Genomic DNA, 25170 nt, shown 5'->3' on the forward strand with positions numbered 1-25170 from the left:
CAGCACATCAGCAATTTCTGATTCTTCAGGATCAATTACGGGAGCATTATTTTGTTTCTACATGGTGTCATGTTTCCTTGTTTGTTTTCATATTTCTTGTTTCCCTGCATTGATACCTGTGTTTCTAGTGGAATAGTCACCTCTTTGAATTTTAGAGAGCAGCTAGCAGGGGGAAGAACTTTCACCTGAAAATGTGTCCTTGTGTATACATTAGGTACAATACAATGGTTTTGTTCTGAATGGGTGTAGCTTTGTAGACTCTTTGCAGTTTTTTCAGCTGTAATCCACTTTCTTTGTTTCTGTGTGTGGCTCAGCTCTCTATGCCTGGGAGGTTTGTGTGGCAGTGGCACAGCTTTGCTGGGGGTGTGCTCACTATACTGTGTCTCAGGCTGGGGGTGTTTGTGTGGTCACTGAGAGTCAGTCATCTTGGGAGCAGGCTCACTGAGGATGGAGTTGCTGGATTGATTTTTCAGAATGTGGGTGTGGGCATGTGGCTTGTCAGAGATTCTGAAACTGTTTCTCTAGTGGCAGGGTCACTGTGCTGAGTCTGTAACTGGAGGTTGGCCCACCATAGGCACATCAGCCAGGTTGTCTCTCACTCAGATGGGCATGTATGTGAAGGCTCAAATACACAGGGGCTGGTTCTCCAGGAGCATGACAGCTGAACTGTTTCTCTGAGTTAAAGGTATGGACACATTTTCGCTCAGCTAACTGTGTATGGATTTACCAGGAGCCAGTCCACTGTACTACTTCTTGGGGCCAGGTGCAACGTCATGCTTCCTTGGTGGTTCAGGAGCAGGTCTGCCAAGCACAGGCCTGCTAAGCAGCTTCTAGGGAAGGGGGTGAGGCTATTAGGTGGGCCTACAGACTGGGGTTCAGCCAGCTGCTTCCCAGAGAGTGGGTGAGGTTGGAAAGCAGGCCTGTCAAAAGGGGTTCTTTTGTCAAAAGCCAGCCTGTTCCTGGGGTGTGTCCATGAGGATGTTTCCAGCAGAGATTAGTATGAGATCCTGAGTGGAATGGGTGGGAAAGACCCACCCTCAGTGTGGGTGGAAACGTCCAATCTGTTGGGAACCTGGAGGAAACAAAAGCCAGAAAAAAAGTTGAAGCTTTCTCTCTATCTGCTGGAGCTGGGATACACTTTTCTCTCCTGTCCGTGGATATCAGAGCTTGAGACTCTTCTGCTTTTGGGCTCCGAAACTTACACCAAGGACACCATCAATATCCCTGGTTTTGAGGCCTTTGGACTTAAACCAAGCCACACTATTGGCATCCAGTTTGCAGATGGCCTATTGTGGGACTTTTCTTCACAACTGTTTGAGCTAATTCCCCTAATAAATCTCTTCTCACATATTTCTAACATATCCTATTGATTCTGTCTCTCTGGAGAACCCTGACTAGTACAGATTCTGGTACCAGGAGTGGTTCTAGAGAAACAGAATCTTAAAGATGAATTTCTTCAATTGGTTTCAGGATTAAGACCTAAAAATGCTAACAACTCAACTTCTAATAATACAGAGAGCACTGATCGTCCTTGGTGTGAACAGTTTAAAGAGATATGTGAAATAAATCCATTTGATACTCCTGATTCACTACTTGTAAAAGGCAAGGGATTCAGTGACTCTATACATAACACCTTTGAGTATTTGTGGAAATCCAAGGAATATAATGATGTTGGCTGGTTGCTACTCACATCGCTGAACAAAGTGAGGAAAGAAAAGGAAGAGCTCAGGGATGCAAATTCTTGGCTCAAGCACCACATAGATGACCTAAAATTTCTAAGTGTGCTCCAAGTCAGAATCTTTTCTCCAATATCCACAGGGCTGAAATTGCCAAAAATCAAACACAGCCCCCATCATAAGATTGGCTGGACTACACCAGCAGCTGAATTATCAGCCTTGCAGGGTATCTACTGTTAAAGTGAAGGCATTGGTTGGGAAAGAATGGGATCCTGCAAGTTGTGATGGGGAACATGTGGTAAGACCCTGATGAGGCTGAGGACATGGAACCCATAAATTACATTGAATCTTGTTTGCCAGAAATGAACTCCACATCCCCATCCTCAGAGATAGTGGCTTTCTTACCTCTGCCTGAGGGGATTAACTCTAAGGAAACACTAATGGCTTCCTCTGAGGAAATCACTGAGCAAGACAGTGCTGATTCTCCTCAGGACCTACCCCCACCACCTGTCTTTGATTCTAGACCTATAACTAGACTCAAGGCCTGGCATGCCCTTAAAGGTGAGGTACAAAGTGTGACCCATGAGGGGGTGTGTTACACTCCCAAAGAACTAAATGAGTTTTCTACTTCATACAAGTAGAAAATGGGAGAATATGTATGGGAATGGATATTAAGGGTATTGGATAATGGTGGAAGGAACGTAAAATTAGATCAGGCAAAATTTATCAATATGGGCTAACTAAGCAGAGATTCTGCACTTAATGTTGTAGCTCAGGAAGTTAAGAAAGGTGCTAACAGTTTGGTTGGTTGGTTGGCTGAAATATAGATCAAAAGATGTCCCACTGTGTGTGAGTTAGAGATGCCTGATTCAAAGCCTTAGATAGATTGGAATGCTAGAGTGGATTTTTTGTGAAAAACATACTCACCTACACTGGGAGGCTCTGGAAGACATAGCTTTTACTGATACCTTGAGAAATAGATTTGTGAGGGGAGCCCCAGCATCCCTGAAGAGCTCTGTGGTTGCTCTTCTTTGTAGACTGGATCTTACAGTGGGAACTGCAGTAAGGCAATTGGAATACTTAAATTCAATGGGACTAATTGGATCCCAGTGTGGCACGGTCCAAGTGGCAGCACTTAACTGACAAAGGAAAGGTGGATGTAGTTATCATAATGGACAGCAGAGGCAAAGCAGTAGTCAGAATAGTTTGACTCATGAAGATCAAGGCATTGGTTAGTTAATCGTCATGTTCCTATAACTCTAATTGATAAGAAACCTACTAAATTCTTACTTGATCTGTATAAGGAGAAAACTTCTAAGTCAAGTTAACAAAAGTCTAACTCAAATCATAAAAACAGAGAGTCAAGATCCCTCAATCAATTCCCAGACTTGAGCTAGTTTGCTGACCCAGAACCCTCTGAATGGAGAGGTGGCCAGGTCCCCTTGAGGAAGAACCTGGGTTCATTACCAAAAATTTATACTATTAATCCTTTTCCCATCCCTCCCCAAGGGGATCTACAGCCTTTTGCCAGAATAACTATACATTGGGAAAAAAGAAATAATTAGACTTTTCAGGGACTACTGGACGCTGGATCTGAATTTACATTGATTCTAAGAGTCCCAAAATGTCACAGTAGCCCTCCGGTTAGAATAGGGGCTTATGAGGATCACGTGATTATTGGAATCTTCACCCAGGTCTGACTCATCTTGGGTCCAGTGGGTCCCCGAACCTATCCTGTGGTTATTTCCCCAGTTCCAATATGCATAATTGGAACAGACATACTTAGCAGCTGGCAGAATCCTCACATTGGTTCCCTGACCTGTGGAGTGAGGGCTATTATGGTGGGAAACACCAAATGGAAAGCATTAGAGCTGCCTCTACCTAGAAAAAGGACTTGAAAGAGGCAGGAGTGATGATTCCCACCACATCCCCATTCGACTCTCCTATTTGGCCCATGAAGAAGACAGATGGATCTTGGAAAATGACAGTGGATTATTGTAAGCTTAACCAAGTGGTAACTCCAATTGCAACTGCTGTACCAGATGTGGTTTCATTGCTTGAACAAATTAATGCATCTCTGGGTACCTGGTATGCAACTATTGATCTGGCAAATGCTGTTTTTTCCATTCCTGTCCATAAGGCGCCCCGAAGCAGTTTGTATTCAGCTGGCAAGGCCAGCAATACACCTCCACTGTACTACCTCAGGGATGTATAAACTCTCCAGCTCTATGTCACAATTTAGCTTTCTGGAACCTTGATCTTCTTTCCCTTCCACAAGACATCACACTGGTCCATTACACTGATGACACTATACTGATTGGACCTAGTGGGCATGGACTTATTGGTAACACATTTACATGTCACAGGATGGGAAATAAATCCAACTAAAATTCAGGGTTTTCCACCTCAGTTAAATTTCTAGGGGTCCAATGGTATACAGCATGTCGAGATATCCCTTCTAAGGTGAAGGATAAGTTGTTGCATCTGACCGCTCCTACCACCAAGAAAGAGGCACAGCGCCTAGTGGGCCTATTCTTTATTTGGGTGTGTTACTCCAGCCCACCTACCAAGTGACCCAAAAAGCTGCTAGTTTTGAGTGGGCCTGAGAGCAGGAGTAGGCTCTGCAACAGGCTCAGGCTGCTGTGCAAGCTGCTCTGCCCCTTGGGCCATATGATCCAGCAGACCTAATGGTCCTTGAGGTGTCAGTGGCAGATAGGCATGCTGCTTGGAGCCTTCGGCAGGCCCCTATATGTGAATCACAGTGGATATCCTTAAGATTTTGGAGCAAGGTCCTGCCATCATCTGCAGATAACTACCCTCCTTCTGCGAAACCACTCCTGAACTGCATAGGTATAGGAGAAAAATAAATATCGAAGAATGGGTTGCAATCTTTGGCTTTATGTAGGCAACAGAGAGAAAAAATGCAATGGTTTTGATTCCTAGGTATATCATATAAAGGTTTGACATGTTAACATACATTCATAAATGTAAATTCATAGGCAGGCAGAGTGATCAAATCATATCAGAGCCAATACACATAAAAATGACATTTGAAATAAGTTTTCATGCTCTTGTAGACAATTAACTTATTGTCAAAAAAAAAAACAGTGATTTTCTAAATTATCAAAAATGATATGTGGACATATATAATTTTGAAGGAAAGAGGTATGAATCAAGTTTTAAAACGGTGACATTATGTTGAATAATATGTAATGCATTGGAAAACAGACCTTGAGAGTCTGATGTAACCTGATAAAGTTCGTAATACCAATGCACTTCATTAAATAAAAACTTATGGAATATCTTCTCTTGCACACTAACCTGCTAGATCCTAGAAATGCATGAATGGATATTGAAAGACTCCCTTCCCTGAAGTTATTCATAATTTGATGAGGGAAATAGACATACATTCCCTTTTTTTAAAAAAAGTCAGATTTTAACTGTTCTGATAGTTACAATAATAAAAAATAATATGATTTTGATTGATTTGAAGATGACCTTTGGACATACCTCAAAGTTTTGAAAGACTTGAAAAGGCAGAGAGCAGGGAAGTAGCATGGGGCAAAAGCAAGGACTCACAGGTATACAGAATGCACTCACCTTCTGAGAACCAGATTTACTTATATTTGTGAGGATTGTCTGGTGGTACTGCCAAAACATTAATCTGGAAATAGAGTGAATGTAAACATAAAAATATAGGATATTTAAAAAATATAATCATAGGAGTCAAATTATTGTATCTTTACTTTTAAAAATATAGATCTAGAAATATCATAAAGAACATATTGTACCATAGGAAGATTTGGGTTTGAAATATCAGTGAGGAGGCTTCTGCTGTTATCCGGGGCCTAACTGTGGATAGGCAGAACCATAACATGGGTAGTGAGAAAATAAACAAGACAAACATAAATGAGAATTCTTGTTAAAAGGAGTTTAAAGGTAATGCCAAGTAATAGTGTGGGTAGGTAGAAAAAAGTGTAATTAAAAATAAGGTACTTGGTGAGATGGCTTCGGTTGGCAAGCAAATAGAGTATATATTATTTTTGTTATTCCTCCCACTAAGTAAAACTAAAAATCCTTGGCATTATATACAAAATAATCATGCGGAGTTATGAAATAAAGCTGATATAAACATTTGTGCACAAGTTTTTGCATGAACATTCTTATTCAACATAGTGCTAAAAATTGAAATCAGAGGAATAAAGCAAGAAAAAAATAAAAGTCATACAGAGCTAATGGGAAAAGATAAAACTATTTCTATTTGCTGATTACAGAATTATCTTCACAGAAAATCCTAAGGAATCTACAAAAAAAAAAAACTTCTTGGATGAATAAATGAATCCATCAAGGCTGCAGTATACATGAAAAAAATCTGAAAATCAATTTTATTTTTCTATACTTGCAATGAACTGGTAGACTCAGAAATTACAATACTGTCTACAAAAATGTTTATAATACTTGTGAAAAATGGCATACTTAGGTATAAGTCTAACAAAATATGTGTGGTATATGTATACTAAAAGCTACACAGCATAAATGGAAAAAAATCTAAATAAATGGAGAGACTAAGCATGTTCATGGATTGAAAGTTTCAATATAGCAAAGATGTCAATTGTCTTGAAATTAATGTACAGTTTCAATGCAATTACTTTAAAAATTCCAGCAACCATTTTTGTAGATATAGGCAATATTACCCTAAAGATTATATGGAAAAACAAAGGAACTACAATAGTTAAGGCAATCTTGAAAAGAAAAAAATAAAGTGTGAAGAATCAATCTACTTGGTTTCAAGTCAATGTGTAGCTACAGTAATCAAAATTGTATTTATGGAGAGATATACATACAGATCAAAGGAACAAAACAGACAATCCAAAAATAGGTCAACACAAATACGCCCAACTGCTTTTTGATAAAGGTACCAAAGCAATTCAATGATGGAAAGACACCTTTTCAACAAACTGTAGTAGAACAATAGGGTATCAATAGACAAAAATAATGAATCTGACCTAAATACCACATCTTAGACAAAAGTTAACTAAAAATAGATTAAGAACATAAATATCTAATGTAAGAGAGTAAAACTTTTAGAAAAACACGTAGGAGAAATTCCTCAAGATCTAGGGCTAGGAAAAATGTTCTTAGGCTTGACACCAAAATCAAGATCCATAAAAGAAAAAAAAATAGATAAGTTTGATTTCATCAAAATTAAAAATGTTTGTTCTGTGACAGTTCCTGTCAAGTAGATGAAAAGACAAGCAAAAGAGTGGGATAGAACAATTTCAAATTATATATCCAAAGAACTAGTATCTAGAATATATAAAGAACTCTCAAAAACCCCAAAGGCAAAAAGAAACCATTCCAATTAAAGCATGAGTAAAAGCCACAAAGAGATATTTCTCTGAAGAAGATAATAAGATCATGAAAAGATTTTCAACATCATTAGCCCTTAGGAAAATGCAAATTAAAATTTCAATGGGATACTCACTACACACTTATCAGAATGGCAAAAGTAGAAACAAATAGTGACAACCCTAAATGCTGGTGAGGACATGAAGAAACTGGATCCCTCATACCTTGCTGCTGGGAATATAACATGTTACAGTACTAACAGTTTGGCAGTTTAATGTCCATGCAACTACAACATAACCTACAAATTGAACTCCTGGTAATTTATTCAAAGAAAGGAAGACTTATGTTCATGCACAAATCTGTACACAAATGTTTATATCAGCTTTATCCATGATAGTGCCAACTAACCCAGATGTCCTTCAACAAATGAGTGGTATTTAGCAATACCATAAAACACTTCTCAGCCATCAAAAAAAGAAATATATATATATATATAGTTGATCTGGATGCATCTCCAGATAATTATTCTGTGTGGAAAAAGCTCATTCCTAAAGTTGCATACTGTGTGGTTCCATGTGTATCGAATTTTGTATGTTTCTATTTGTTTAACATTCATGAAATGACAAAATTATAGATATGGAAAACAGATTAGTGATTGTCAGGATTTAAGGAGGGTTGGATGCAGGAGGGAAGCATGCGTAGCTACAAAAGGGCAACAGGAAGGATTCTTTTAGTTATGGAGATGTTCTATATATTGATTGCATCAATGTCAATAACCTAACTGTGATAAAGTTCTACAGTTTTGCAAGATATTACCACTGGGGGATACTTAGTGAAGGGTCCGTGGAATCTCTATTATTTCTTATGAACTGTATATAAATCTGTAATGCTTTTCAAAATAAAAGACTAATTTAGAAATAAAAATAAGTATTTATTTTTAGTCCAGTAAGCTATGTAAAAAGAAACCCAGGAGAGGAACCAATTTGTGGGAAATATACAAGTTTTAAAAATATTGATTTTGAGATGTCTAGGAAATCTTTTTTGCAGGTTGCATTTTTTCTGGAAGCAGATTCCAAGATGATTTAATGTGCAGGACACTTATTTTTGTGTGGTGTTGGGACTGACAATCATGAAAGGGAGGAAAAGAAAGCAGAAGGGAGTAGAAAGTTGTGCTGTGAAGCAGCTTGCACTAGAGTATTAGCTGACACCAAGGGAGGCTCAGGAGCTGAGAAAACCCCATTAGAATGGTCCCATGTTGGGTGAAAATGGTCAGGCCTATACCCCACTGGCACAATTCTTCATTGGATATGGGCTGAGTCAAGGAGGGCATACACGTGGGGGAAGGACCTGTCTGAAGTTCTCAGTACTTCACCAGCTAGGAGAGTGCTTCCTTCAAGGAAAATCTTGCTAGCACATCTTTTGTTCCAACATAACAGTCTTTTATACAAATTTGAAACTCTGGACTGATAGTCAAGATACAATTTCACCATTATTTTGGATTCCATCCTTGTACTGTTCCCAGCAAACAATCTATAAGATCACCTAGAAAGAAAATGTGAAGCCAGGGAGATGGGTAAAGTTCACTATAGAAGCACAGAAAATAATGTACATATAAATAAGAGAGTAGTTAATGGAAATATAGCACAAATAGACAAATTTCAAAGAGGTGTCCCACAGAAAGCAGTGTCACAGAAAAGTGAAGGCCTTTCTTTAATAGAGCAAAAGTGAGAAAAATTTTAATGAGTAAAAAAGCTCCTCTGTTCCCCACAAAAGCCAATTACATGTGTAATAAAAATTTTTACTCTGAAAAGCCTTGTGACATTTATAATCCTCACAGCAATTCAAAATATGAGGTTTCATCCCCATATTTTAGAGAAAAGTATGGTGACTCCAAGGGAAGTTAAATAAATCTTATAGCCCAGACCTCTAATATAATTAGTATAGCTAGCATAGCTAGCTGGGATTTGAACCACATACACTTGATTCCAAATTCATGATCTCCCAGCTTCACACATAGGTTATCCTTATTCAAGCTGACAACAAATAATATCCTTTATTTACGTACTTTCCCATTGAAAGGAATCATATTCTACTATATTCTTTAAAGAGTCAACCATCCTTTCATTTACTTAAATAGAGCAGCAGACTGTGAAAAATCTTCAGAGGGATTTCAACAGTAGCATGCACAGCATAATAAACAGGTCTGTGCTAGGCTCATTAGAGCCGTCATCTCCAATATTCCCAATCATCAGTATGAAGAGTTAATATTATCCCGATACATAGATAAGATCACAGACTCAAAGGACAGATAACCTGGTTGAGGGTACTATTTCTTTAGATAAGCAAATAAAGGCAGACCTAAAGAAGAATTTGAAGAGAAAAACACGGAAAAGAAATTTGACATTTTCTCTTTGTCACTAAAATTATGTATACATCTCTGGATGTTTTAGTGAGGTCCTAAGTTTACTTTAAGTTGGTCAATATTATATTCTGAGATTTTATTTAATGATTAGATTTATTTTTCCAAAGATAGAGAGTATCTTCTTTACCATGAATTGATTCTAGTTGGGTAAAATTATATAAATATAAAAGTTTCATAATTACATATAAATATGTAAATCAACTGTTAAAAAAATGAACTAATAGCATTTTCTAGGGGTTCATTATAGAGAAATCTTTGCGTTTGTTTTTCCCCACCCCCACCTTTCTTTATCTGCTAAATTAGGCCACTAGCAGCTCAGGTTGCTCCTCTCCTACCCCAGTCATAACTGGGAGCTTTTCTGAAAAGGCAACCCTTTTCCTTTTAAGCTACCCTAAGATGAAAAAAAGTTATTTTTCTTCATTCCACAGTAGGCCTGGAATCTCACCCCCAACCCCACACACATATACTCAGAGGCCCTCACCTGGGCTTGTGAGCATTGGGTTTGTATCTTCCCATTAGGTTCCTATCACCCTGAAGACCTGGAAAAATTATTGGAATATATTTCTTCCCACCTGTGTTTAATTAAAACAGAATCATAATAAAGGCAGATGAGAGTGAAATAACAAAAACAAACAAACAAAAAACTTGGAGATATTGCTCATAGAATTTTATTAGATGTTCAACTACGTATTTGCATTTTACTTTCAGGAGATGCATATTAATATTAAAAAGTTATAATAAAGTCAGGTCACAACAGATATTTTTTCATTTATATAAATCACTCATAAATACTATCACTTGAATCTTCATTAATTAAGGAATATAATTCATTTAACACTGATTTGTCCATACTCTAAATGCATAATAATCACTTGAATACATTTGGATAATATATATATATGTTTATACCACAAACATTAAAATTTAATTAAGCTTGATTTTGTTAATTTAGCATTAAAAAATCTAAAATCATCAGTAAAATTTCATTAAGCCATTGACATTTTCCCTAGATATTAACCTACGTTTTGGGTTTTTCATGACATTATTGAGTTGAAAAGTGAATCCTATATCATTTTTTTTAAGACAGTTTTTTTTAGAGCAGTTTTAGATTCACAACAAAATTATGAGATAGGTACATAAATGTTCCATAAACCCCCTGCCCCAACACGTGCAGAGCCTCCCACAATATGGACACCCCCACTATGGATACCCCCACCAGAGTGCTACATTTATTGCAACTGATTAACATAATATGAAACACTCAAGTCACCCCAAATCCTTAGTTTACATTAGGGTTTACTCTTGGTGTTATACATTCTATGGGTTTGGACAAACTTATAATGACATACATCCACCATTATACTATTATACAAAATAGTTTCACTTCCCTATAAATCCTCTGTGTTCTGCCTCTTTATTCCCAATTCCCACCCCCTGGCAACCACTAATATGTTCAATATCTCCATAGTTTTGCCTATTCAAGAATGTCATATAGTTGGAATCATACCATATGTAGCCTTTTCGGATCTTTTCAGATTGCCCTCTTTCACTCAGTAATATGCATTTATGTTTTCTCCATGTCTTTCTGTGGCCTGGTAGCTCTTTTTTTTAAGCATTGAATAATATTCCATTGTCTGAACATAACACAATTTGTTTATCTGTTCACTTATTGAAGGATATCTTGGTTGCTTCCAAGTTTAGGCAAATATGAGTAAGGCTGCTATAAACATCGGTATGCAGGTTTTTGTGTAGACGTACATTTTTAACTTCTTTGGTTAAATATGAGGTAGCATGTTGCTAGATCATATGACACATGTATTTAGTTTTGTAAGAAATCACCAAACTGTCTTCCAAAGTGACTATACCGTTTTGTATTCCCACCAGAAACAAATGAGTGTTTCTGTTGCTCCACATTCTTGTCAGCATTTGGTGTTACCAGTGTCCTCAGTTTTGGCCATTCTAATAGGTGCAGAGTGGTTTGTCTTACTCTGTTTGGGCTATCACGGAATATCTTAGACTGGGTAACTTATAAAGAACAGAAATTTATTTCTTACAGTGTGGAGGCTGGGAAGTCCAAGATGTAGGTGCCAGCAGATATGGTGCCTGGTGAGGGCTCACTCTGTTTCATGGATGGTGCATTCTCAGTGCATTCTTACATGGTGGAAGGGGCAAACAATTTCCCCTGAGCCTTTTTTATAAGGGCACTAATCCCAATTATGAGGACTCACCTTCATTACATAATCACTTGCCAAAGGCCTCACCTACTAATATCACATTGTTGATTAGGTTTTGTCTCAGGCCATTCATGCTGCTATAACAAAATAACACAGATTGAATAACTTACAATGAACATAAATTTATTTTCTTAAAGTTGTGAAGTCTGGAAAGGTAGCAGCAGGTGCCAGCAGGTTCAGTGTCTGGTGAGGGCTGCTCTCTGCTCCCAATATGGTACTTTGATGCTACATCCTCTGGAGGGGAGGAACACGGTCTTTACACATTGGAAGACAGGATAACTGAACCGAACGCAGTGTGATGCCTGTTTTATAAGGGGCTTAATCCCATTCACAAGGGAGGAGAGGAGCCCTTATGGCCTAATCATCTTTAAAAGACCCCCATCTCAATATCATCATTTTTGCCATTGTTTCAACACCAAAATTTTAGAGGGGACCCATTCAAACCATAACAGGTTTTAACATGTGAATTTAGGAGGACACAAATATTCAGACCATAGCATTTTTTTTTGTTTTGTTCTGTTTTTCAAATCATATTTACAATATATGCAGTGATGTAAAACTTATTTTAACACAAAATAAACCTGCCAGAGATTATTTTTCTAAACATTTGTTCCATACCTAATCTTATTCCCAGATTTTGAGCTACTTCATTGTACACAGTGGAAGCCAATGATTACTGTATAAAAGTATACACCATATTGATTATTTGTTTCAGTTAAGTAATGTACAGTCCTAAAACATAGCAAAAGAAATTGCAACAGTGCCATTCTGAAGCTTGTTCAGAGTTAATCAATAGAAAAAACTGTTTCTTTAACATTTTAGAGCAACACATGCCATTTACTGAATTTTTAAGAGCCAATTATTTGTTATCAAGTATACTTCTATTAGCCATTGCCAATGCCTTTTTTATGTAAAATAAACTCATATTTTAAGAAAAACATGAAGGTAAATATGTGTCTAAATCATCTATAAGGATGAAATAAAGAGGTCATAGGCAAAATACTTTGATAGACCCTGCAAATACAATAGAAATGGATTAACATTAAACATAATGGCAAAATACCACCTCTTTTGAACTTACAATGGTTAAAAAAATAAAACAGGAAAGGGCTTTTTATAAAGGCATGAACACAGTTTTAAAAAACCTTCCCACTTTCTACTGCAGAAAACATAAATTATATACTTTGCAACCAGCTGTAATGGTAGGCATAGGCAGCTGGTCCAATTTACTGTATAGTGCTATTGTACATATTGTTTGATGCACAAATTACTTATAATTTCTAGAAGTGCATCTTTGCAGTTTGATATTTTCAAGCAGCACTCCAACAACTTGAAAAGTTGTAGACTTTTGGAGAGGCTAATTCTGAAAAGTCTTTGCCATTGCTGAGTGTGTTTTTCCACATCATGGTTTACAATAGTCTATTTTATATGTGCAAAAAAATAAATAGAAGTGTTTTCCATAGACTTCAAGAAAAACATAGGAAAATTTTGATGATTTTTATGTTCTGATTAATGAAATTAAATCTTTTAGTTGTGTCAATTGCATAAGTATATTGGCCCCTCAAAAATCTGCCACCATCACAATAGGGAAAAGGAATTCAAATCTTGAGAGACCATTGAATTTGAGTCAAGTATACTGGAAAATAACTTATGAATTTGGGAACAGACTTATTAAAAGAAAATTCTTGATTTTCTCAAACCAAAGAGAGAAACACAAATACTTAGATCAAAATCAAAAGGTTAAATTATCCACCATGAATTGATAAGGAGACTCTGAATCAAACATGTTTCCCATGCATCTGAATTTGCTTTTTCATATGTGTCAGTGTATAGAGTCAAGAAGAGTAAACATTAAAAGTCCTCATTCTCTCTTTTGGTTTGTTGTTACTTTAAGCCAAGTGCTCTAGAATGGTTTCTTCTCATAACAGTGCAAATTTTTTGGTTTAGCCTTCTATGGCTCTTTGGCTAGCATGCAGACTGCTGCTGCCACAGAGTACTACCCAGACTCATTTTCCCCTGTAGGTGTGGGTTCCACTCTGCTGACATTCTACATTCTCTGGCTGAACCCCTTCTGTTCTTCTGCAATGACAGTCATAGATGTTTTGTCAAAAGTGGATTTATAAAAGTACTGTAAACAGACATTGAATGGACTCTAAATAATTATCAATGGATTCTTCCCTAAATGTTTCTTTTAGTTTTTAAGTCTTACTGCATTTACCTTTGAGATTCTGGGTACGCTTAAATGAAGATGAATACAGCACTCGTAAGCCACCTTCACTGACCCTTGCCTTGTGTTCTAAGCATTTTATCTCTACTACGCCTTATATTTTCTCCATTCGTGAGGCAATTCCTTTAAGCACTGACACCAGCTTTATTTTTACTCCTTTGTAGAAAGCTACCAATGGCACTGTGCAGGAGTAGAACTATAAGACCATAAGTCTACACAGCTGTGTCCAACGTGTATAGATATTGTAAATAATTTTACTTATTGTATAAGGTTGTAATAATATTTTATATATTACTTCATAACTCATAGATTGTTATCTCTAGTACAGACAGCCTGAGATCCGTAGATTGAGTTGTCTACATGGCTTCTCAATTTAGATGCACGACGACATCTTAAGCTCAATTGAACTTATGGTCTCTGTTTCTCATTTTTCCATTCCCCAGATCACTTTTCCTCCTAACTTTCACATATCAGGGAGTACAATTACCATAACAAAGTACTACTAAATAAGAAACATTTAGGGAAGAATTCATTGATAATCATTTAGAGTCCACTTAATGTCAGTTTACAGTTAACAGCCAAAGTACATTGGCTGGTTTAAACAACAGTTTATTTTCTCACTATTCTGGAGACTGGAAGTCCAAGATCAAGGTATTGTCAGGATTTATTTCATCTGAGGCCTCTCTCCTTGCCTTGTAAATGGCCATCTTCATCCTGTTCTAGAGTTTGTGTATGTTGTCCCCAGCAAAGCTCATGTCAAAACCTGATTCCCAATGTGGCAGTATTGGGTGTTAGGAACTGTTTGGGTCATAGTGGGTGGATTTCTCATGAATAGATTAAGACCCTCTGGTGGGGGAAGTAGTAAGTGAGTTCTTGCTCTATTAATTCCTGTGAGAGCTGGTTGTTTAAAAGGACCCTGGTCTCCCCACCCCCCACACCCTGCTTGCTTCCTCTTTTCATGTGATTTTGCACCCACAGGCTGCCCTGCCACTTTCTGCCATGAGTAGAAGCAGGTGAGGCCATCGCCAGATGCAGCTGTCCCAGAATCGTGAGCCAAATAAACCTCTTTTCCCTATGAATTACCGATTCTCAGGTATTCTGTTACAAAAACATAAAAACAGACTAATACACCCTATATCTTCACACTGTTTTCTTTCTGTACTTGTCTGTGTCCAAATTCCCTCTCCTTAAAACATAAGTCATATTGATGAGGGAGCACCTTAATTATCTTATTTTAATTTAACTATTTCATCAAAGACCTAGCTCCAAATACAGCCATGTTCTAAGGTACTGGGTGTTGAGAAGTTAATGTATGAATTCGGGGGGAATGCAGTTCACCCTATAACAAACCCTTAATCTCTCCCTCATCCTCACTCCACTGTCTACAGCCAATCACCACATGCTGCTGATTCTGCCTATTAAATATATCTCTAATACATCTACTTTTGTCCATCACACTCCACTTAGTCTACAACAGCAACAAGTTGCACTTAGATTTCTGCAATGACTACTAATCTAACCCTGCTTCAATCTCTTCTCCATATTATAGTTAGAATGATTTTTCTGAATCCAAATCAGATTATATCACAACAGTGACTGTAGCAAGTAATATCAGGAGTTCAGCTGAGATGGGAGAGAGAACTGAGCTGCCAGAAGTCAGAGGAGCCCATTAAATAACAAGCCAAAATGAAAGTTAAGCTTTTAATCACTTACTATCACGGTATGAGCAAGAGTCTAAACTGGAGAGAGCGCCAACTCTCCCTGTCCAATTTTCCAGCATAGAATGGTGCACCAGCTGAGAGTTAGGTGGATCAGCACAGATACGGGGATTGTCTCACTATTGAGGGAGCTCTGAATAAAAGGCTCTAGCAGTTTTATGGATTCTGGGACCAGGTTGGAGGGAAGGGTGGGTCGATGATGAAAAGACAGATTAGGAGTAGAAAAGTAGTTGGGACTCTGTCAGAGTGGGAAAAAGTGTCTTCATGTTTTCCTTCCTCCCATCCCTACCATGAGGAGGTCTGACAAAGACCTCAGACAAAGAGTCCTAGGAATGAAGGAACCTGTCTAGGGATGCAAATAACTGGCCAAGGGGCCCTGAGTCTCTGACTGCAACTCCCTTGAGGGACTGCAATGCATTGGCCATGTACCAAGTCTGGTGTGTGTTTGGAGGGGCAGTTTTCCCCAGTGAAAACCTAATGTTATTGAAAGTGTTTATAATGACTTTATCCATCTAACCCTTGTATGGGAGCTATTTTGTAAGTTTTAACAGTGAACATTAGAATATTTTGTCATAAATTATACTAAGAGGAATTGTAACCTTATGTATAAAACTAAATTTCAAAGATCAAGTTGAATTTCACTACTGATAATCTCCAAGATTAGGTAGTATAATAACTTTCATTAAGCACAACCTTACTCTACCAGCACGCATGCCTTTTCTATTGTCTGTTATCCAGTATCACTGTCAGATAACAATCTCACCATTTTTAGTTCACTTCTTTTCATGTGAAAATTTTTGTGTAAAGACTATTATGTTACATTAACTATTGTTTTATCTGTGAGCTTTGTATTTCTGTTTAACTGCAAGGCTATTCAGTCAAACAACCTGGTTTAAAGTATGAGCAGGTAGTGACAAACCAGAAAATAAAAAATTGAATACTGAGACTCAATTTGTAATGAATCTATATCCAACATGCCAAAATCATTTGGCTACCCATAGTTTAAGAGATCCAAGGGAACACTTCAAAGAAATAGATACAAGGGAGGATGAGTCTTTGAACTAGGAGGCTCTTTTAGAGTGAGAACACGAATTGCCAAAAAACCACAGATGTTCACCACATGAACAGGTGAAAAAATACTATTCTTTCAAATATATTTATCAAAGTCTTTTCTGCCTTTCTGTAATTTCATTTTAAATGGGCCTTACTTTTCAGCTGTTCTCTGCTTAAAAACCCTAATAAGTAAAGACAGATTGTATGACTTCATTAACAATGGTGAGGCAGAATCTCAAGGCCTTTTCTGGGCCTCTTTTCTCGGCATATGTAATTTTCTAATTGCTGTTCTCTAAAGCAAAAATTGCAATTAGAAAAATGTTATCTGAGGATACAACTCAACTGAACATTATTTGGCATTTCAATTTGTTTTCAAGCACTGAATCACTGTAATGGAAATTCTACTTGAAAATTTAGTTTGCTATAATCACCTGCAATTGAGCTTACGGTATATATGAATTTCCTTTTCAAATCATTATTGATGATAGGCATATTTATTAACAGTCAGGCAAAGGTTATTGGAAATGCCCTTAATAGCAATTAATGCAAAAGGCAGAAGAGTAAAATATATTTTTGATGTATTCCTTTAATTATTTATTAGTAGCACTATTGGCTTATTAAAATGGGCTGTGTTAGATGTGGTAGGTGAAGATGACCACAAATTCTTTCCTACTTCTCCCAACAGGTGGAGTTTAATTTCCTTCCCCTTGAATTTGGGTTGGACTTAGTAACTTGTTTGGCCAATAGAATATTGAAGGGATATTTTAGGACTTCAGTGGGTAAGTCATAAAGCTGCTGCTTCCATTCAGGCCTCTTGGAAAATTTTCTGATTAAAATCAGTTGCCAATTTGTGAGGAAGCATACAGGCACATGGAGAGGCCCATGTGGAAAGGAACTGAAACACTCAGATGACATCCCTACTGAGCTCCCAGCTGACACACAACACCAACTTGCCAGCTATGTGAGTGAGCCACCTGGGAAATGAATCGTCCATCCGCACTCAATCCATCAGCTGAAGCTACATAGAGCAGAGAAAAGCCATTCCTGTTAAACCCTGCAGAAATTGTAGATTTGTTAGCAAAATTAATGATTGCTGTCATTTTAAGTTATTAAATTTTGAGATAATTAGTAATGCCACAATAGATAACCAGAACAAAGACCACGTGATAAATTAAATTATGCAAAGAAGAAGGAGGAAAGGGATTTTTCTTTTTCTTTTGCCTGTTTGAATTGATTGCTTTTGTTTTTATTTTTATTTTCTTTAGAGTTCAGTTATTAATGCAAATTCTGTAGTTTACCACTTGGAACTCAGAGATGCCTGTAAAACATGAAATTTCTCTAAATTGCACTGATCGTACTGGCTTCAAGAGAACACTCAGGTCCAGCTTTGTTAGGAATGCCCCTAAAAGTTTCCTATCAGAAGTGTCTTTATAGAGCTTTTCTGTCCAGACAATTCTCAGTATTTGGGAGCTAACAACATATAAAAATCTGATTAAAACAATGACACAGTAGATAAGCTAGAAAATAAATGTGAAATGAGAAGTGATGATGAAGAACATGGTTGATACAGTAGGAGAACACTAATTCCTCTAAACCCTTCCTACCTAAGTAGCTGAAAATATCATTCGCCCACTTGCCCAAAATCAAGAAATAGGAATCATATTTGATTCGTCTATATCTCCTAGATTTTGATAATCAGTTCACCCTAGGTCCTACAGAAATTATCTCATACCTATCTACCTATTTCCAACTCCATTTTGACCTCCATTGTTTAAATCACTATCCTTTCTTACCTACAGGGCCACAATAATGGAATTCTCTTTTCTTCAATACAATCCATTCTCAAATGAGAAGCTAATCTTTGTAAATGGAAAATTATACCTAGTGTATACTGCTGAAACTTTACAATGCAAACCCTCTAGGCTTGCACAAGACCTGATCTCCAACCACCTTGTTTAGGTGTCTATGTTTTGACCACATTATCTTCTTACTCCTACTCTGAAAATACAAATACCTTTTCCTCCTCACACCCTTTTCTACTGCAGAGGTCCTTTCTTATGCCTTGAAGAGTTTAACCTGGATCTTCAAGTAGCAAGCTTCTCATGTTACTCACATCTCAGACCTCAATCTGAGTATTTTCTTTCTTCAACCTCACTCAGTGCTAGTTTCTTCATAAAACTAACCACAATCTGTAATTAGTTTGTTGATTTATTTACTTGCTACTTATTGGTTATCCCCCACCTCATACACTATGCAAGAGCAGAGAACATGTTTTATTCTGTCCAGAACTGAGAGATGTCTTGGCTTATGATGGGTTCTGAATACATATTTGCTAAATATATGAATACATAATTCTTATATTTGTTTCTAATAATATGTTTCTCAAAGGACTTTAAACCATGTAATAGGCATAATGGCATAAATCCATTTAAATTCTGGAGAAACATAATTGTAAAAAATCTTTTTGTGATGAAGTGAAGGCAAAGACAAAAAAATGAACCAGTCTCTAAATTTCTGTTAGAATTTACACTCGTTCTAATTTTCTGCAATTTATTGTTGTTTTTCTCCTCGAATGAATTCATTCAAATTGAGAGAGTCTCAATTGGTCTTTAAAATAAAGTGTCTTAAGAAGAGAAAATGTGTATAAATATTATAACCAAAAAGAAAGGGAAAAGAAATCTTATAAATGAGAAATGATGTTGGTCCTCTTTTATAGCAGCCATATGCATTTAGGAAGTAAATAATTTTGAAATGATTAAGAACCTTTAAATGCCAATAAGTCTGTTTCACAAAGCATCATGCTGTGTTTATCCAACTTTATTTAATGCAAGGTAAGAAATTGTGGAATATCAAACTTTTTTTGGAGTTTAAAATCAAATTTGAGTTCTGTTAGAATAAAATATTTTTTGACAGTTTTTTTACTGAAAGATAATTGATTATATGTATTTGTGAGGTACAGAATCAAATATCAATACACACATACAATATACGGTGATCAAACCAGGATAATTACTATACTTGTGTTTACAAAATGTAATCAATCTTTGTGACCCTTAACTAATTTCTTACTAACCCTCCTCCGCCAGATCCGCCTTTCCCACTTCTAATGACCACACTTCTGTTTTCTCTTTTTTTGAAAGTTCAATGTATTATTGTGATCTTTCTTTCCTTTCCTTCTTTCTTCTTTTTTTCTTTTCTTTCTTTCTTTATTTTAGCTCCCACTCCCAACCTTTTTTTTTCTTTTAATTTTATTTTGTCGATATACAATGTGGTTGATTATTGTGGCCCATCACTGGAACCTCCCTCCCTCCTCCCTCTCCCCCCTCCCACCCCAAAATGTCCTTTCTGTTTGCTTGTCGTATCAACTTCAAGGAAATGTAATTGTTATGTCTTCTTCTCCCCCCTGGTTTTATTTTGTGTGCGTGTGTGTGAATTTATTTATTATTTTTATTTCCCACCAATAAGTGAGAACATGTGGTATTTCTCTTTCTGTGCCTGACTAGTTTCACTTAATATAATTCTCTTAAGGTCCATCCATGTTGTTGCAAATGGCAGTGTTTCATTCTTTTTTACAGCTGAATAGTATTCCATTGTGTATATATACCACATTTTCCATATCCACTCATCGGATGATGGGCATTTGGGCTGGTTCCAACTCTTGGCTATTGTAAAGAGTGCTGCGATGAACATTGGGGAACAGGTATACCTTCAACTTGATGATTTCCATTCCTCTGGGTATATTCACAGCAGTGGGATAGCTGGGTCATATGGCAGATCTATCTGCAATTGTTTGAGTAACCTCCATACCATTTTCCATAGAGGCTGCACCATTTTGCAGTCCCACCAACAATGTTAGCTCCCACTTCTAACTGAGGACATTCAGTATATCTTTTTCTGTGCCTGGCTTCTTTCACTTAATATGATTTTCTCTAAGTTCAACCATGCTGCTGCAAATGGCAGAATTTCATTCTTTTTTGAGGGTATGTAGTATTTCATTGAATACATATACCACATTTTCCTTATCTGGTTATTTGTTGGTGGACATTTAGGTTAATTCCAATTCTTGGCTACTGTAAGTAGAGCTACAATAAACATGGGAGTGTAGGTATCCCTTTGAAATGATTAATTCCATTCCTTTGTGTATATACCCAGCAATGGAATTACTGGATTATATGGCAGTTCTATCTGTAGTTGTCTGAGGAAACTCCACACTGTTTTTCATAAAGGCTGTGCTAATTTACAGTCCCACCAGCAGTGCAGGAGGGCTTCCCTTTCTCCACATCCTTGCCAGCATTTGTTATTCTCTTTTTGGTAATAGCCAGTCTAACTGGAGTGAGATGATATCTCAATGTGGTTTTGATTTGCATTTTCCTGATGCTGAGTGATGTTGAGCATTTTTTCTTGAGTGTGTTGGCCATTTGTATATCTTCATATATATATATTCAGCTCCTTTGTCCATTTTTTAATTGGGTTACTTGTTTTCTTACTGTTGAGTTGTTTGAGCTCTTTGTATATTCTGGATATTAATCTCTTGTTGGATGCATAGTTTGCAAATATTTTCTACCATTCTGTAGGTTGTCTTTTCACTCTGTTGATTGTTTCCTTCAGTGTGCAGAAGGTTTTTAGTTTTATATAATCCCATTTGTTTATTTTTTTCTTTTGTTGCCTGTGCTTTTGTGGTCTTATTCATAAAGTCATTCCCAAGTCCTATATCCTGAAGTTTTTCCCATATGTTTTCTTTTAGGTGTAGAATAGTTTGAAGTAAGGGTGTGTTATGCCTCCAGCATTGGACAGATCATCTAGGCAACAAAGAAACACAGGATTCAAGCTATACTTTAGACCAATTGGACTTGGCAAATATCTACAAAACATTTCATCCAACAAAGACAGAATGTGCATTATTCTCATCACTACCTGGAACATTCTCCAGGATAGACCACATGTTAGGTCACAAATCAAGTCTCAACAAATTTTTTAAAAAATCAAAGTCATTTCAAGTATCTTCTCAGACCACAATGGATTGAAACTAGAAATCAATAACAAATGAAACTTTTGAAACTCTACAAAAACATGGAGATTAAACAATATACTCTTGAACTACCCATTGGTCCAAGAAGAAATTTAACAGGAAATCAAAAAATTTCTTGACACTAATGAAAATAAAGACACATCATACCAAAAACTTTGGATACAGAAAAAGCAGTACTAAGAGGGAAGTTTATTGCAATAAAAACTTATGTCAAAAGATTAGCAAGTTTTCAAATAAACAACCTAATGCCATACTTCAAAGAACTAGAAAAACAAGAACAATCCAAACCAAAGTTAGTAAACAGAAAGAAATAATTATGATCAGAGCAGAACTAGATGAAATAAAGACCCCAAAAATGATACAGAAGATCAATAAAATGAGAAGTTACTTTTTTGAGAAGGTAAACAAAATAGACAAATCATTAACAAGGCTAACTAAAAAAAAGAAGAGAAAAGACACAAATAACAAAAATCAGCAATGAAAGAGGAGACATTACAATGGGTACCACAGAAATACAAAGAATCACTACATACTATGACAAATTTGAAAACCTTGAGGAAATGGATAAATTTCTGGACACATACAAATTACCAAGACTGAGCCAAGAAGAAATAGAAAACCTGAACAGACCAAAAACAAGCCATAAGATTGAAGCAGTAATCAGCATTCTCCCAACAAAGAAAAGCCCAGGACCAGATGGCTTTACTGCTGAGTTTTACCAAACCTTTAAAGAAGAATTAATATTAATTCTCTTCAAGCTATTCCAAAAAATTTAAATGGAGGCTATTCTCCCAAACTCATTCTATGAAGCCTGCATCACCCTGATACTAAAACCAAAGATACAACAAAAAAAGAAAACTACAGGCCAATATCTTTGATGAACATAGATGCAAAGATCATCACCAATTCGCAATCAGAATACAGCAACACATCAGAAAAATTATATACTGTGATCAAGTGGGATTCATCTCAGTGACACAAGGATGGCTCACCATATGCAAGTCAATAAATGTGATACACCTCATCAACCAAATCAAGGACAGAAACCTTTACTTCAATAGACACCGAAAAAGCATTTGACAAAATTCAACATCCCTTCATGATAAAGACTACCAGCAAATTAGGTGTAGAAGGAAAGTTCCTCAACACAATAAAAGCCATATATGACAAACCCATTGCTGATATTTTCCTGAATGAGGAAAAGCCAAAACAGTTCCCTTGAGGAAAAGAACAAGACAAGGATGCCTGCTATCACCACTCCTATTTAACATAGCATTGGAAGTACTAGCCAGAGCAATCAGGTAAGAGAAAGAAATAAAAGGCATCCAGACAGGAAAGGAGGGAGTCAAACTGTCCCTATTTGCAGATGATGTGATCCTATACATAGAAAAACCCAAAGACTCTACAAAAAACTCTTAGAGTAGTTGCAGGATACAAAAACATAAACACATAAAAATAAGGAGCATTTTTAAACTTTAATAACAAACTAGCAGAAAAAGAATTCAAGAAAGCAAGCCCATTTAAAACAGTCACCAAAAAATGAAATACCCAGGAATCAATTTAAGCAAGGAGATGAGAGATCTCTCCAATGAGGACTACAAACCACAGTTGACAGAAATTAAAGAGGACAAAAAAAGATGGAAAGATATTCCGTACTTTTAGATTGGAATAATCAATATTGTGAAAATGTCCATAGTAGCCAAAGCAATCTGCAGGTTCTGTGCAATCCCCATCAAAATGCCAATGACATTCTTCACAGAAATAGAAAAAAAAAAAATATCCTAACATTCATATGGAACAATCGAAGACCCCAAATAGCCAAAGCAATCCTGAGCAAAAAAAAAAAAAAGAGAGAGAGAGAGAATGAAATATTATATTTTAAAAAGCAGTGGTGAAAGTTGTAGAGCCAAAGGATGTTGCAAATCTCCACAAAGTCACTTATCAGTTTTCTATTAATATGTAACTTTGCACTAAATATTTCTTTTTTATTTTCAATATTTTTTGGAAAATGTTAACTGAATTTCTTTGAACACTTTTCATCTACTCTTCTGATCAGAGTATCTCTGTTAACAATATACATTTATGTTTTTTATAGAGAACTGAAGTAGAGAATTTACTAAAACAATGTTATCCCCATCTGGCATCCTTTAAATTTGCAGAAATAAAATTAGGAATTGGTCAGATTTATAACCTGAATGCCACTTCATCCTTCTCAAAAGCATAAATATGTACAGCAAGGAGCCGTATCATTCTTTTGAGGAAACAATTTCAGCAGAAGTTTGCAACATTTTTAGGTAGTAACAGAAAATTATTTCAGTAAATGTGTTTGTTTAATCTCCTACCTTTAAAGAAAATCACAAAATGATTCCATCTTCTTTTAAAATAAATCAAGATATTACTTATCTTGAAAATAAATATTTAATAGTAATAAGAAGAAAGATGAAACAAACCAGAGTCATAACTAACACATTAAATGCCACGTGTCACCAACTACTGAATATTTTTATTTCTTAATTTTAGTAATTAGATTCGTTAATTTTATCTTCACAATAACCTGATAAGGTATAAACTATGTTTATACCCAGCCAGTAGTGCTAAGAGATATTAAATATCTTTCTTTAACCAGGCCATATAGCCAGTAAGTATTGAAGTTAGCATTCAGACCCAGGTGGGCTGTCTGATGCTTGAGCTCAAGGTCCTGACTATGAGGCTGACCTGCTTCCCAATCGAAATTTTATGTTCTCAGCACATGTGGGTTTATCCACTATGGCATATTAGAAGATCACAATCTTTGGCATTAGATACAAATTTCAAATATCAGTTCTGCTATATACTACTTTTTATCATTTGAAGTTCTCTAACTTTTATGAACTTTATTTTCCCAACTTCAATAAAAAATGATCTTTCCCACCTCTCAAGAGTCATCATGAAAATGCAATATTTTTACATAATGAGAAGTGTCCAGCATTATGCTTGACAGAAGCCTGGTGATTAATACATGTTAATTTCTATTCCCTATTTTTTAATATGACAAGAAATATATATAGAAGTCAGAGTTTGTGATATCATCATCATATGTGACTTTAAGGACTAGAAAGATCAATAAATGTCACCCATTGAAAAAAATGACTTCCTAATTAATCTGAATGTTACTTAGAGTGTAAGAAACTGTCACCCACTAAAGGAATGTACTCAAGGTTGTTTCATAGGTTTTACTCTGATTTATCATTCACAGAGAGCTGAAAAATGTTTAATCTATATTTGGAAGTAAGTTCAGGGTTGTAATAAATTGTGATTGATAGCAGTTCTGGGTTAGTGACAGTGGTGACTTGTCAGAACATGAGGATCACAACAGAAAATCATGCAATGGGCACAAATAATCAGGCTACTGATAAACCATCTGTAGAAGCATTAATTTATTACACTTAATTATTTTGTTTTATCAACTGTCTGCAATATATT

Source organism: Cynocephalus volans, chromosome 5 (genome assembly GCF_027409185.1).
Source record: "Cynocephalus volans isolate mCynVol1 chromosome 5, mCynVol1.pri, whole genome shotgun sequence".
Taxonomy (NCBI): Eukaryota; Metazoa; Chordata; class Mammalia; order Dermoptera; family Cynocephalidae; genus Cynocephalus; species Cynocephalus volans.